This window comes from Pan troglodytes, chromosome 10 (assembly GCF_028858775.2).
Source record: "Pan troglodytes isolate AG18354 chromosome 10, NHGRI_mPanTro3-v2.0_pri, whole genome shotgun sequence".
Taxonomy (NCBI): Eukaryota; Metazoa; Chordata; class Mammalia; order Primates; family Hominidae; genus Pan; species Pan troglodytes.
Genome location: NC_072408.2, coordinates 10,470,148 through 10,486,219, shown reverse-complemented (window position 1 = coordinate 10,486,219; position 16,072 = coordinate 10,470,148). Strand labels below are relative to the sequence as shown.

At 57.9% G+C, this 16,072-nt stretch overlaps 1 long non-coding RNA gene across 7 annotated transcripts in view; it reads left to right on the top strand.

The window, feature by feature from the left end:
- LOC107967407 (uncharacterized) overlaps positions 1–8,028 on the top strand; it is a 62,984-nt gene extending 54,956 nt beyond the window's left edge. For 3 of the 7 annotated variants that reach the window (XR_008538213.2, XR_010147936.1, XR_008538216.2), the window contains 4 exons: positions 2,890–2,960; positions 3,232–3,498; positions 3,840–4,759; positions 6,778–8,028. This is a non-coding gene — a long non-coding RNA (uncharacterized LOC107967407). The remainder of the gene's footprint in view (positions 1–2,889; positions 2,961–3,231; positions 3,499–3,839; positions 4,760–6,777) is intronic. The other 4 variants (XR_008538217.2, XR_010147937.1, XR_008538215.2 and 1 more) reach the window with 4 other exon arrangements.
- Positions 8,029–16,072: the final 8,044 nt, after the last annotated feature.

The following is a 16,072-nucleotide window of genomic DNA, read 5'->3' as shown; positions in this document are numbered from 1 at the left end:
GTAATAGAAGGAAGGTGGTGAGATGCCAGGATGCAGCCCTCCCTGCTGCCAGCGGCCTGGGTCTTCCCGTTCAGTTACAGACGCTGCAGCACCTCACTCCCTCTAGGTTCTGGGCGGCAGCAGGGAGTCGGCCTGTGCACCACAGTGGGAGGGGAGGGCAATTTGGAGCCAGCGGGAAAGGCACCCATGTCAGAGAGGAGCTGTGGGGCCCAGCAGTGCGGGGGTCTGGGAGAGCCCCTGGGTGCGGGTGGAAGCAGCCACACTCTGTCTGATGGGCCAGGCGGCTCCCAGGAGGGTGAGTGCTGGGCTGCACCAACCGCACCTGCCACTGGGTGACAAGGACCACACACCTCATGCTATGGGACCTCAAGTTCAGGGAAGTCAGGAGGCAGGGCAGACCACTGAAGCCTGTCCCTCCCACCACTTCCCTGTTGGGTGCCCCCATCCACTTGGGGTGGACAGAACCGGCAGTACTGTCATCTTCCCCATCTGCTGATGAGGACAGGGAGGCACAGCCCACAGTCAGGGCCACCGTGGATGGCCCTAAACGTTGCGTCCTATGCAAGGGGACCAGAGAAGGCTGAAATGCGGGCCACTCGACTCTTGCTGAGCCACATTTTTTCTCATTGGAGCACATTTTTCTAATTTACACCAAGGCACTAGCAGCCACCCGACTGGAGTCAGCAGATGGTGGAGACTGGACCCAAGGCCAGTTCATGGGCATCTCTGCCAGCCTCCCTTGGCATTCAGGCCCTACTTTTCAGGGGCTCCCCCAGCAGAGGAACCATCCACAAACCCTCGTCAGCCTCCTGCCTCAGCTTCCTGGGGATACCACTCAATACCACCCACAGACCCAGGCAAGCGGGGCCTTTGCCTGGGCCGCACTCAGCCCTCCTTCCTCCACACCTCTCCCCATGGAGTGGAAAGTCTGTGGGGCTGAGAGATGTCCCTTTGTGGAACCTGCGGCTCCCTTCCCCCACTTCCAGACCTCCTCCCAGGAACCCAGGAGCTTGGAATCCTCTGTCCATTCAGCCTATGCATGCAGCATCTGCACAGGTGTCCTGGAGCTGACGGGACCCCTGGGACGTGCCCCTCTCACCTGTACCCACACAGCACCACACCCAGCCCTCTCCATGGGCTCGGCTAAGGGGCATCTCCCCCTGGGGGAGGGCGGACAGGAGGCCTTTCCTGGTGCAGCATAGAGCCTGGGGTAGAAAAGGAGTGAGGTAGGGACCTGCTTCATAGGCTTTGTCTCAGGCCCTCAAGTGATGGGGGCAGGCCTGACACCGTTATTCAGAGACGGGAAACTCCCCCACTATCCCCATTGTTGGCCAGCTCCAACGCTGGGAGACAACAAATACGGCGCAGTAAACTTGAAGCAGGGGGCGAGTAACTCGCTTCATTTAAAAGCCTTATTCTTGGGCTGAGGCTCTTTCCCTGTATGAAGAAATGTCCCCTCTCCTTGTGTCCCTTAAGCCCTGCTCATACCAGGCTCCTTGCCAAATGGTGCAGGAGGTGACTGGATAAGCCCCATGGGCCCCTGCATTGGTCTTGCCTCTGAAACTGGCCACAGCCCCAGTCCATCCTAAGGAGCCCCCCACCCCCAACTGTCTCCCTCCAGCCCACCCTCCTTTCCCTGCTGGGTGAACCCTAGAGCGTCAGGTGTCACCCATAGCCTGGGCCTTCCCTAGAACCCAGCCATCCCAGTGACTACGGGCAGCTGCCCTGCTGTGGCCAGAGGGGTGGGCAGTGCCCAGGGGCAGCTCGGGGAGAGGTGCTCATGAGTGCGGCTGAACTCCCCCAGGGCAGGGCCAATTTCCATCAACAGTCCTCCCCCGTCTTCTCTCCTCCCTTCTCTTCCCTTGTTCCTGCCCAGTGCTCCTCGGTTGCCTGAACTTATCTGGCTTCATCCCCCTCTCCCTGCCCCCTCCAGCCCAAGTGGGCCTGACATGCGTTTCAGACCTGTTGGCTGCTGCAAGAACACACCAGGGTCAGGGTGGAGCACGAGCCTCCCTGAGGTGGAAAGCCAGCTGGGAATGAGGAGGGTCACACCTTCCCCGCGTGTGCGCATGGCCAGGAAGCCAGGCAGTGGCTGCAGTGGGGCCATAAAGCAAGAAGGGCAACCCCAAGCCTAGAGGCAGCCAGGCAGCGGTGAGAGGAACTGAGAACCCCTGTGGGGCCACGCAGGACAGGGAACGGGCATCGGGGCTAGAAGAGGACACACGAATCACCTTTCTGATTTCTGCCTTTGCTTTTTCCTGAGCCTTGGTTGCTGCTGCCCAGCCCTGCACTCCAGCCATGTGGGCGCACTCTGCTCCCTGAACACAAGTGCCCCATGCTTTCCTCAGGCTCCAGGCTTTGTACGTGTGCTCCCCTCTGCCTGGAATGCACTTCCCTCCTTCTTCGCTTGGCTAATGCCTGCTTGTCCTTAGAGATGCCCCTCAGGTGTCACCGCCTCCAGGAAGCCTTCTCTGACTCCCCTCCCCGCCAGGAGCCTCCCATCATTTCTAGGGCTTAACCCATAGTTACATTGATAGCAATTACATTGATTGTAATCACTCAAATGTCCTCCCCACCATTAATAACTTTGAGGACAATAGTTGTCTTACGCTACTTGGCACCTGGCATACAGCAGGTATTTATACATATTGGATGGGTGGGTGGATTACTGAATTGCTGCCAGTCCAATGAGCAAAGGGATGAGTAGGGAACTCGCTGCCAGCAGCCAGCAAGGCTGGGATGTCCAGAGCTGCTGGCGAGAGAAGGAAGATGGCACAGGTGATGGGGGTCCCTAGCAGCTATCTCTACCACCCCCACCACGTTGGGGAAACATCGGTTATAGGCGTGTCCTGATCCCTGGTGGTGACCCTCTTCTCTCCTTGCTCCTAGTATTTCTGCCTGTCGCTTATTATCTGGTTGAGCTGGTGGCGGGAGTCCCGGCCCATGTGTGTTACCAGAGGGTGAGTGGACGCTTCCTCCTCCTCCATTCTCTGTCCATGTACCGATGAAGCCATGCGCGGGGATAAGGGGGGTGCGTGGTGATGGGGGAAGCTGCGGCAGGCACAGGGGTGGTCCCGCTTTCCACCCTGGCAATCTTCCACACATCTGGATCCCAGCTGCTGGCCCTGGCTTCAGCAATTCCCTGACTCCACTGATGCTGAGGTCTTCTGCATGGGAGTTGGGGAGGGGGGCTTCCCGTGGGAGCTTAGGTCATCCCTCTCCCCTTTCAAGGATGGTCTAGAGGATGAATCCAACTGTCAGAGGCATCCAAGAAGAAAGGCCTGGGCCAGGATCACATGGAAGACCCTGAAGACAGGATCGAGTCTTACCTGCCTGGATTGAACAGGGATGCAGTGACCAGTCCCATCTGCTCCCACCCTGCTGCCCTCTGAATCGAGAGTTTGAGGCCATGACCAGGGTAACGTTCAGCTGGTAGAGACAACACAACCCTGCTGGCTGTTTAAGCCATGCTGGAATGGTGCTCACAGGGTAACAATTGTAAGTATTTTGAATATCACCTCTTAATCAAAATTAAGATCAACAGACATTTCAGTTTCTGGTGTCTAGCCTCACCTCCGCCTCCCACCACCTCTGGCTGCCACCCTTTACCTGAGCCTCCCAGCCTCCCTCAGCTCTGCCCAGTGCACCTGCGCCCTGAATCACGGCCCAGCTTCTGTAACCTCCTCTTTATGGCCATCTTCTACCCTGTTTCCCACTGATAGTCATCACACCATCCACAGGCCACAGTGCTCTAGAGTTAGCTGGGGAGGCCTGGCAGCAGGCCTGGGTGGTAGGCAAGGGTGGGGTGGTCCCGCTGATGCCATCTTATCACTCCTCAGCTGAGTGATGAACAGAAGCAGCACTTGAGCCAGACTCTGACCAAGAACTACGGGCAGGCTAGAGCCACACAGATCCCCGCCTCAGTAGACCGGCTGCAGCAGGAGGTACACCATGCCCTATGGCCTTGAAGGCCAAGCAGACACAGGTTCAAATCCTGACTCTCTTCTTTCCTGTCTGTGTGGCCCTGGGCAAGTTACTTACCCTCTCTGAGCCTCGGCTGCCACATCCCTAAAATGAAGCCTCTTTAGGGTATGTGAGCATTAAATTCGGTCACACCTGTAAAGTCCCTACCACCGTGAGAAGTGCCTGCTGAAGCCTGGTTCCTCTCCCTCCCTCTCCTTGACTCCCTCCTCCAAACCCACCCCTGCTGTCTTCCCGTTCTGGGTCCTGGTGGGCAGGAAGCTGGCAGTACCAGGAGAACTCCATCTCCTGCCAGGATCTGGGCCAGGAAGCCTCTCTCCGGGTTTCTTCTGTCTGTGAGGCTGCCTTCCTTCTTCCCTGGGGAGCGGGGAGCTGAAGCCCCATAAGAGGGAGCGCTACCCGACGGGGGTATTTCAGCTAAGCCACCAACAGAACTCTCCAGTTGTGAGCCAGCAGGCAGGATGCTGAGGGACAGAAAGGTGGTCTCCTTTCCAAGAAAAGATGCGGCAGATCCCTCCAGCGAGGCCCACCATCCTGCCAGACATAGGGGGCGGGCAGTGGACCTCAGAGCTGTGCTGTCCAATACGGCAGCCACCGCCCACATGTGGCTATTTACAGTTAAATTAAACAAAATCCAGTTCCTTGCTCACACCAACCACATTTCAGGCGCTCAGGAGCCCCAGATGGTGAGTGAACGCCGAGCTGGGCAGCACAGATGCAGGACGCTGCCTCCATCGCAGAAAGTTCTCCTGGACGCCACTGTTCCAGATCCTGATGGGTTTGTGTCAGAAAATCCAAGTCTGCTCTACCCACCTGCTCTGGTCCCCCTCTCTCTGCCACCCCACTCCCCACCCTCACCCCCTGGGCCTGGGGCCTTGGTCTTGGCCCAGGGAACGTCAGGCAAGTGGAGGACATAGACATCATGAGCTCCAAGATCCAGGGGCATCATGGCTCAGTGCGGAAGCCCTCACCCCATCTCCCCGAGACTCAGGCTCAGCTCCCAGTTGGCAGAGGGGTCTCTTTTCTGAAATAGTGGCCTAGGGCACACGTGTATACACAGGTGCACACCCACAGGCACACGTGTACCCCACAGACTTAGCCCTGGACTGGGATGGGGCAGCACACACCGCTGGTCAGCCCTGTGCAAGACTAAGTGTGCAGTCACTGGGCCGCGCCTGTGAGGACCTGGGGGAGACAAGAATAGGACAGAATCCCGCCCGCGGGCTCGCTCAGAAAGCCAGACACACAGCAGGCAACGTGCAGACAGTGCGAGGCTGGGGCACCCCCAGAATAGGGAGCAGGGGAGGTGGGGAGGGCTCCGTGGGGCAGGGGCAGGGTTTGCTTAGGTGGAGGGGGTGGGAGTGGCACGAGGAAAGGTGCCGCTAAGAGCAGAGGCCGTGTCACCAACCAAGACCTGCAGGGCACCGGTGCACGCGAACGCAGGCCCTCACACAGGCTGGGAACAGTTAGAACCCCAACCTGCATCTCAGGCAGGAGACCGAAACCCCAGAAAGCAGTGGCTGCAGAGCCAGGGCTAGCGTCGGGCCCCCCAGCAGCACCCCATGGATGTAAATGACACGGGCACAAGCACCTGCATTCACACGACGATGATCACAAAAGTGTCTCTCATTAACTGCGGGTGCTGCGCCAGGCTCTCTTGTAATTGCTTTCCATGAATCACCTCTTTCAGTCCGCACGACGGCCCAGGGTGCAGGTCCTTTTGTTGGCCCCATTTTACAAGCAAGTGGCCCAGCAGTCGTGCGGCACCAGCACACACAGACAGAGACACAGGGATGTGCGAGGCCGCGTGACTCCCTGCCCTCACTGCGCCAGTCCCTGCCCTGTCTGCTGCCGTTATGTTCGGCCAGGACGCCCAGCAGCCCCGTCCATCCCTGTGGACGTTTCCCAGCCCTGGACAGAGGATTCACCCCTTCCTTCTCTGGGGTTCACACACAAGCTTCCATTGTCTTCTACTAAACTACAGTAAATGCTACACTACTTCAGGGCAGGACTGGTGCCTGACTCATGTTTGTTCACTCCAGGCACATGGCGAACCTAGCAAAACGCTGGTAGCTGAACTAATGAACTAATACGGCTCCGCCCACCCAGCCCCATTCCCACACCAGAGACAGCCTCCCGGCCGCTGTGTTCTGTGGCCTGTGTAGGGACTTGGAGTCTCAGGGCCCTGACTCAGAAGGGCAGGAAGTGGCCTGAGTCCGCTGCCTTTGAATTGCTTTCCACCCTGGCTGGCACTTTCCTGCCCTGGAGTGGTGCCGACCACCCCGGGCCTCACTCAGCACTCACACCGGCCCCTCTGGCCAACACTGACCTGCCCACACCGTGGACTCTGGGACACCCTTTGTGTCCCTGCATGTCTGGGGCTCTGAGGTTTCACCTGGGAACCCCTGGCAAGGCTGGTCCCTGTCCCCGTGTCCTGCCTCCTGGATGACCAGGGCCTCCTTGCCCCTTGTGGCTTGTCACCAGCCTGTGTTCTGTCAGGCAGCAGTACACAGCCCCCCTCTCTGGGGACCCCCCCCTCCATCTTGCCCACCTCACAGACCTACCCTGCCCCCAGGACACCCAGCATAATCTCCCTAAAGGACCTGGGTGGCTGCAGGTAGCAGATAGGTGTCCTGCGGGCAGTGCTGGCCCCCAGCGACCAGCTCTCTGCTCAAACAGGGAAGGCAGAAATCGCAGGGAGAGCAAAGAGGGGTTGGGTGAGTATTTGAATCCTGTGTCGTCGGCCCTGGAACCCCATACAGGCTTCTCACCTCCAGCCTCTGCCTCCCCCTGCAGTTCAAGTGCTACGGATGCAATAGCTCAGCGACTGGCAGCGCAGCACGTACCTGCTGTCGTGGGAGGTGAGAGCCGCCAGTGCCCGACAGCGGCTGCAAGGCAGTGGTGGCACTCTGCAGCCAGCCGGCCCACCCCTCCAACATCTGCAAGGGGGTGGTAAGTGCCCCAGCGCAAGCTGGGGACAAGGAAAGGGCCCCAGCCTGGCCTCCAGGAGCCCTCAACGGGCTGGGGTCAGGCAGATGGGTGTGGGAATAGCAGAGCACACATGATTCTTGGCCACGAGCCCACAGTGCCAGGCCCCTCAGACGCTCTACAAAGCCCTGGGACAAGCAGCTCCTGCTGAGAGAGTCCAGGGCACCACGGCATGCCCCTGGGGCCACCCACGAAACCTGTGAGCCACTCAAGGCCAGGTCCAGCCCATGAGTCCTCTGGTCCACCCTCTGCCTCTGCCATATGCACCGGGACGGCCAGCCCTTCCTCCCCACCTGTGCCTGCTTCTGAGCCAAAGCCATGACACCTGCCCTTCCCTTGCAGGGAGGCTGCCTCACCAAGCTACCTGCTACTCATGGGGGCGATGGGCATCAGGGTGGCCTGCCTGGAGGTGAGTTGCAGTTGGGAGACTAGGAGGAAATACTCACTCGGGATATTAAACTAGGCTCTGAACCCGTCTCCAGCGGCAGATATCTCCAGTAACTGGGCTGGCATGTCCGTGCCCTGCGCTGCTCTCTTCTCTCAGCTTCCCTTTGCAACCAAGGCTGATTCCCACAGTCAGTCTCTCCCCCAGAGAACACGAAGGAAGATGCCTGAGGGACAACATGAACTTGTCAGGAACAGGGGCCTGGGAGGAGTGCGGATGTGGGCTCAGGTACGCGCATGCACCTTGAGTGTGTGCATGTGGGGGTCAGTGTGCAAGCCTGCCGTGGTGTGTGTGGGTCCGTGGGGGTCCCCATGTTCCCGGGTCTATGTGGGTGGGGTGGTATGCACTATGTGTGTTTAGGGTGCTTGTGCATGTGTGAGTGTGTACATATCTGCATTCATTCCTGTGTGTGCGTCTGTGTGTGTCTGTGTGTGTGTCTGTCTGTGTGTGTGTGCGTCTGTGTGTGTCTGTGTGTGTGTGTGTCTGTCTGTCTGTGTGTGTGTCTGTGTGTGTGTCTGTGGGGGTGTGTGTGTGTGTGTACCATCAGCCCTCCATATCCACGGGTTCTGTATCCTTGGATTCAACCAACTGTGGAATAAAAGTACTAACAAAAAGGATGGTTATGTCTGCACTGAACATCCTTGTCATTACCCCCTAAACAATACAGCGTGACAACGATTTACATAGCTTGTGGATTGTATTAGGAATTACAAGTAATCTAGAGATGATTTAAAGAATGTGGGAGGATGTGCAGAGGTCATATGCAAATACTGCACCATTTTATATCAGGGACTTGAGCATCAGTGGATTTTGGAATCCAGAACAACTGTATATATGTGCGCGTGTGCGTGTGTGTGTGTGCGTGCGTGTGCACGCACATTCCCCTATGTACATCCAGCTCTCTCCCTGAGGATAAGCAATGCCCTTGGCTCCCATTTCTCCCTTCCACCCAGTCCCCCTGCTGCCACCCAGGAAGTCAAGGTCACTCTCTCAGGCTGCTGTAGTCAAGGGTCCAAGGGAGGGGAGCCAGGAGGGAATCCTCAGAGGCGAGAGCCCCCGCAAGTGTAGGCTGTCCTTCTAGAAGGGGCCCAGCAGTCCTGCTGTCCTGCCCAGCCCTTCCCCGTCCAGTGCTATGAGCACCGTCTACGGAAGAGGAAGAGTAGTGCTTAGGCCTCAGAAGACCCGAGTCCAGTCCTGGCTTTGCTCCTGTGTGACCTCGAGCTACTTAACTTCCCTATCCCTCAACCCTTCATCTGCAAAATGTGGATAATTTCTTCAACCTCCTAAGGTCTAAATAAGAATAAGGTGATGCCTGTGACCCACTTACAGCACGTGGCACAAAGGAAAGCCTCCGTAAGCCTTTATCCAGCTGTCCGCAGACTTCAGAGGATTTCCGATACTTCCTCTCACTGGGTCCATACAACAACCTGAGACCCAGGCCAGACAACGAGTAGCATTCTCACTTTACAGATCAGAAAGTTGAGACCCAGAGAGGCAACTTGCCCAGGGTCTCACCCCCTGAATTGGCGCCCCGATCTCCTGATATTGGCCCTTCGCTTTCGCAAACTCCCTACCCCGACTCAGAGGTCTGTGGGAAAGAGAAGCAAGGGATGGTGGCCTTGGCTGGCTTGGAGAGCCTCCCAGCATAGGGTCCTTTCAGATGATGGTGCCAGCTACCCACATGGTCTGTGGGCCTGGAGGGTCCAGCTACAGCCTAACATGCTGGGAGGAGGGTCTCTAGCCTTTGGAGGGACACTCACCTTGGTTCTGCCACCTGCAAGTTGTGTGACCTAGGGCCATTTATTTCATCTCTGAGCCTCAGTCACTGATTTGTGAAATGGGGCTGACCGGACCTCATCTGGTAGCTGGTGATGGGAATTAGCAACACCCATGGAAGTGTCTGGCTCACTGCTGAGCAGATAGCAGGTGCTCAACACGTGACACCATCATTTGTATTCTCTCTGCAAGGGCACACTGTCTCTCAAAAAAAAAAAAAAAAAAAAAAGCCCCAGTTTCTCCCTGGCCAGACCAGCCTGCTCCCCTTCATCCTCACTCACCTGCAGGGCCAGGGAGCCCAGGAGGCGTTAGCATTGCCGCTCTCTTGCACCTCCCCAGGGCAGATCTTCTGTCCCATGTGCTGAACCCCAGAGGAGTCACCACTGGGAACTGGGGCAGGGCTGCTCTGTGCCACTGCACCAGGCTCAGCTGAGGTTTCCAGAAACCTGTGACTCCCCGTGCAGAGGGGGCCTGCTCTGTATGGACTCCGACCAAGCCTGGCCCACTCTGTCTATTTCTTCCTGACCTCTCCAGCCCCGAGAGCCCATAGAAGCTGCCAGATGAGGGCAGTGAGGCCGAGGGCCGGCAGTAGGGCTGCAGATGCCCTGAGCCCTAAGGTCAAGGTGGATGGAGCTGCTGTGTAAGTCTGATGCCGAGGAGACCAGGTCGTTGGGCAGTGGACGCTTTCTCCCCACTCACAACCCCCACCATGCAGTCTCTGCTCCTCCATGGTCACTGTGGAATGGCTCCTGATGGGCTCAACCCCTTGCCCTGTTTTCTCCCCTGCGGTCCACTGAGCCAGCCCTGCGGCCGCCAAGTCTCAGGTCAGAGCGCCCTCTGGCGGCCGATGCTGGGCACTACGTTGCCCAAGTCCCAGGTGGGCCGAAGTCTTGAGAAAGGGCTCGCAGTCATCGTCGCCAGCAGGCAGACACCAGGCACCTACCTCCCCGACATACCCAGCCTGGTACCTCGAAGACCAGTAGCCTTGAGCTACACTTGGGATTCCCAATACAGTTTCAAAACCGTCTAGCTCATCTTTCAGGAACCTTCCAGGGTTCACATTCTGATTTTTCAGTAAGGTTCTCACCTCTGTGACCAGTTACCTTGAGACTGATGTCCTGCACCATCCTGGAGTGTTGGGATCTGCAGGTGGTGAAAAGGGAAACCAAGCAATCACTTTGGAATGACTTCCTGGAACTTCCCTGGCCCTTCCTTCGTGTTCTCTGATGACAGCCAGGAGCTGACTCAGAAACCTCATAAGAAGCTGAAGGCATGACGACTTCCCTGTTAACAAAATGTCCCACGTGTGGCCGAGTGCCACACCCAGGCAGCTGCCGAAAAAAAGCACCAGACACCATGCAGCTGGGCCCCAGGGCCCGGCCCGACCCGGTCGGCCTTCTCCAGCACCTGCAGGGAACTTGTCCTGTCTTGTCTCTGCTCGCCCCCTGCTGGCTGCCTGGAGCCATTCCGTGCTGGTTTCTTCGCGTCTTCTGTCAGGAGAGAGATGCTGATGCTTACTCAGGGATCCGGTGGGTCAGTATCCTGTGCCCTCTGCACGATTCAGGGTGGGGGTGTGCGCGTGTGTGTGTGCATGTGGACCCACATTGATGAGTCTGGCCCATACACCTCCACCCTTATTGGACCTCTCCTGGGAGCACCCTGGGAACACACATGTCATGCAGAAGTGTGTCTCTTGAGAGCCTAGCTCCTCCTGTCCTCCCCCAGCATGAGATGTACACTGTAGGAGACGTGAATTTCGCTTACAGCACAAATCTGTGCTGGCCTAACAGCTCCCTTCTGGCCTCCCCCTTAGCATGGATCAGAAAGATCCAGAAAGTGCACAGGAAAATCATCAACCCATGAGGTGGGGACAGGGGAAGAGGGCATGCTGCATAACACCTGCGTGGGTGGAGGGGCCGTGACAGCCACTTGCTTAAGCTAGTGGGACGTGAAATAACCTCCTAAGCCACATTTCAGCTGTGACCCTGAGGCCCCGAGGTGGATTAACAGAGCCCTCAGCACCGAGTCTCCAAGCTGAAGGCAGTGGTCACACTCCCTGCTGCCCTCCAGGTTCGGAGGGATGGAGAGGAGAGGAGGGGAAGAAGCTACCTTCTTCACTAGCCTTGCTGAGAGACAAGTGGGTACGGCCCACAGGCACCTCCACCAGCCTGCCCTCTACATCCAGATTCGCAAGGTCAGGGCAGCAGCAGCAGCTGGAAACATTGGGGAAAGTCGGGGTGTTGTTTCTATACTTAGGGGAATCTACTGTCACCCCAGGTGGCACGGGACATTCACGGGGCTGCTCTAGCCCAGTGCCCCTCTCCTGCAGACAGAGTCGAGACCTGACAACAGGTCATCATCATCATCAGGATCATGATGACATTATCCCAGTGCATCCTTGAGTGGGAGGGAGGAGAGGAAGAAGAAGGTGGCGGGGGGCGGGGGGTGTCCATGAAGAGCAAGGTGGGAGAATAAAGGTCCTCTGTGTTTTAGAAATGGGAAGTGAGACGGGGCGGACAGCGACCTTCCCAAGCCTGCGCGTGCTTTGGGCAGGATGCTCCAGCCCCTTCCTGTTCGGCCCCTGGTTGCCGACAGAGGGAATGGCAGGCGGGACTCCTGCAGCTGGGCTTGGCGCTGCCTTCTGCACTCATTGTCAGAGCTGGTGACAGCTCTAGGGGCTCCTCCCAGAGTCTCCGTTTCCCCCATGGCTCTTGCACATGGCAGAGCATCCATAACGGACCTGAGTTTTGTTCTGGAGTCTGAGGGCAGCAAAATACAGGCCGTTTCCCAGAGAAGAAGGCGGCTTCAGACAGCTCTGATGAGGGAGCAGAAATACTCGGGATCTCATTAAACTAGGCCATTTCTGGAGAAGCCCTAGGACCACAGACCCACAGCATCGACGGGGAGCTTGTTAGGAACGAAGACCCTTAGGCCCCCACCCAGGCCTGCAAACTTGTAATAAGGGGGTCCCCGGGTGGTTTATGTCCATTAAAGTGCGTGACGCCCTGCTCTTGGACAGTAGTTCTCAGAGTGCGACTCCCCCACTTTCACGGGCATCACCTGGGAGCTTGTTACAAGTGTGGAACTGCAGCCCCCACCCCAACCTAAGCGGGAAGCTGCCCTTTCTCCAGGCCCCAGGGGACTCACATGTGCACTGGGCATGAGCAGCACTGCTCCAGAGCCCTGATGGCTGACAGCCTCAGGGAGTTCTGATCTCTCTTTGCTCCTTTGCCCTCTCCACCTGCAGGATGGGTCTCATCTGCTGCTTGCACCGAGGCTCCAGCGACATTTTTACACATGGTCAACTGCGTCCCCTGCCAACTGCCCTTCGAAGGACAGGCGCCACATCCACCTGCCAGGCCTGCAGCATTAGCACCAGCTCCACTAGGGCCACAGATGCCCCCTCCTCTGTGTCCAGCCCCTGCAAATGCACCAAGTGCCTTAAACCATGGCTCCCCACCTAGGCGGGGACCCTCAGCCCCCTCCTCTCCATTTCTGAGCCCTCACAGCCAGAGCCTTGGCAGGAGAAGGACCCTCACCAGGCACGGGGGTGCCAGGGACCACAGGAGGGTGATATTTGGGCCCTCTGCTCCCTCCCAGCTCCCAAACCTGGGACAAGGCTGAAAACCCGGGTCCCCTGGGATGCCTGCATTCTGGGCAGGATCCCCACCAGTGCTCAGAAGCCCTCGCTTTGCTGTCCCCTCTGGGAAATGCATGGGGTGGGACAGGTAGGAGTGGCTCTTCCCCTAGATGACCTAGCTAGCCCTTCGACCTGCCTACTCCCCACACTGCCTCACCTGGAAAGCCGTGTCCTGCTGGCCTCACTCCTTCCTGCAGGGCCTGGAGGTGAGGAGGCTAGAGGCAGGGCAGTCACAGGCTGGGTGGAGCTGCCAGGGCAGGGATGTGGGGTATGCTGGCCACACTAGCACATGCTGCACCAGGAGCAGAGCCCTGCACCCCACCTAGTGGCTTTCCCAGGAGAAATCCCTCTGGGAGACCCTGGCCCCAAGCCCCGGCCTCTATAGTAATATGCCCCTTGGGGATCTCCTGGTCTGGGGCCTGATTCTCAGGAATGCCAGTGGGTTTTTTGTTTTTGAGGCAGGGTCTTGCTCTGTCATCCAGGCTGGAGGGTAGTGGCGTGACCAGGGCTCACTGCAGCCTTGACCTCCCAGGCTCAAGCAATCCTACCAGCTCAGCCTGCTGACCAGCTGGGATGATAGGCAGACACCACCACACGTGGCTGATTTTTAAACTTTTTGTAGAGATGGGGTCTCCCTATGTTGCCCAGGCTGGCCTCAAACTCCTGGGCTCAAGCCATCCTCCCACCCTGGCCTCCTATAGTACTGGGGTTACAGATGTGAGCCACTTCGCCCAGCTGAGGCATGCCTGGTTTCAAAACTATCTTCAGCTCTTAATGTTGGTGGGTGTAAAACTCATCCCAGGGTGGACTAAATCACAGGCCCTGCAGAGTTGGAGGGCTGAGAAGGGGCAGCTCTGAATACAGGGGATCTGCCCGAACCTCACTTTTCCTGGGGCCCCCTCTCCCCAACCCTGGGGCCACCACCGTGCTGCTTCCAGAGATTCTCGCTCTCCTTCCCTTTTTCCACCTGTCCCAGGCTGGATAGAGTCCCTTCCTTTGGTCCTGTCTTGCATCTGTCTTGAATTAGGCAGGGAGTTTTCAGGAAGAACTTTCCCAAATACTAAGGGAGAACAGAGCGGAAATCCTAGGAAATACAGAGTATTCATGCTGGCAGTCTCATGAAGGATAGGTATCAACTTTTGCGACAACCATAGGTACCCCCCCAAATGGCTATTACAAGTGGGCACCTTGAGCATAACACGGGAACCCCACGCCTGGCCTCCATACCTCCCAGGTCCTGCACTTCTCCCCAGAGGTGGGCCCTCTTCCCCCATGAAGCACAGCGCCTTGTGATGCGAAGGCCGAGGCTGGGAGAGGTCACACCTGGTCTCTCCACATGTTCCAGCTCCCAGCCTGCTGAGCACAGCCCTTGCTGACCTGGGCTGGCCCTGAGGAGGGGTGTGCTTGCTCCCGTACACAGGAGTGACCTGAAGGCCCCTCACTGCGGTCACAAACACAGCCCTAAGCTGTCCAGAAACTGTATCCTCAGAGCGGGAAGTGCCCACGTGGACAGAGAGAAAGCCAGCCTCTCGGGGCAGATTGCCGCCTCTACTGTGAGGATTCCCCAGGGGCTACTGAGAGGCTGGGCTGGTTTATCTCCTCTGCCTAGAAAGGCCTGGGGTGGCCAATGTGAACTCATTAAAAGGAAAACCAGCTTTCCCAGAAATGACGGCTCCACGGCCAAGAGAAACAGTGTGACGTGATTATCCTTGCTGCCCTCCAAGCTGGGCTTCGTGCAGATCACCGAAAACTGATCGTGACTCCCAAGAGCTCTGAAGTGCTGCATATCAACTGACAAGACCTACAGACTGAGAGCTGAGAAAGAGGGAGCGTGCTGGGCCAGGGTCTTGTTCTTCCTGGTGGGGCACCAAGAGAGGCAGCAGTGGGTAGGAAGGCTATGGCTTGACCTGTCTGCCCTGGCAGGGATGGGAGACAAAGGTGGCAGCCCAGGAGAGCCTGCCCCGTCGGCCCCAGCCCCATGTGTTGGGTTGGGCCAGCCTGACTGGGGGCAGGATTAGCTGTGATTCCTGCGCTGGCGGTTGTCCAGCCCAGATTTCCATTGGGGAGATTGGCTGGTCCAAGCTGCAGAAAGTGGTAGGACAGCCCAGAGCTTCTTGGAAATACGACCTCCATGTCCAGGCCAGCAGCCTGGGAGATGAGACAGGGTTGGAGGAAACAGAGGCCCAAGACAGGGCAGGTTCTGCCTAGGAATGCACAATGGCTGGAGTCCAGAGCCCAGGATGCAGCCCCAGCTGGGTGTAGCCCTCCTGCTGCCCAGGGTGGAGATGGATGCCCAGGGCAGGTCCTCCCGGGCCCCTGCTTGGAGGCCAGCAGTCTTGAGTTCCTTGGAGAGAGAGGACATGCCTGTGGAAAGTCATCACCAGTCCTGTATAGGGCAAAAGCCTCCTGCCCACCAGGGCCCGGGCAGAGAAGCAACAGGTACTGGGATCCCACACAGCTCAGGCCAGCACGTCCACACCCTGCACATGCCATGCCACCGTTCCCTAAGGGGCAGACACCAAGACAGAAGGGTACGTCCGTCCCTGTGTCCCCCGCATGACGAGTGTTGGTGGGAGGCAGGGAGTGGACAGGGATGGAACCTGGCCTTGGGGGAGGGGATGAAGTGTGTGTGCCCATTCTTCTCTTTCCCCCTCCACACTCCCCGACAGTCTAGCCTCAACCCCGGGAGCCCTCCAGGCAGGGCCACCTGCGGGGTGTCTGGCGAATGCCTTGTACTTACTGAGGGCCGACTGTGCACTTAGAACGTGTTACTTGCCGTCAGTACATTCGCTTGCAGTTACTCCAACAAAAAGGTATTTCCCCCATTTTACAGGTGAGGAAATTGAGGCTCAGCAGGGTTAAGAGGCTTGCTGGTCAGCAATAATGGCTGTTGTCTTGCCACTCCAGCCGGGTAGAAAGAAGCAAAGCTGAGCTGGGAGCCCCCTGTCCTCCGCGTCCCATGGTTCTCCATCTCTGTAACAAGTGCTCAGGCTGAGGTTCAGAAACAAAGTGTCCCTCAGGGCACCATCCGATAGCAGCAGCTTCGGCACCCCCTCCCACCAGGTTGAACAGAATCTGGCATCTGGGCCAGGTGCCAGCTGCCCTGCACATGTGCGTGGTGCAGAAGCCTAGCTTATTTCAGGCTGACAGCCGGGCCCCCCTGGAGCAGGGGCTCAGGCAGCAAGCGAGCCTGGCAACAGCCCGGCCCATCGTCTCAGGTGCCAATGCTGACCCCGCAGTGA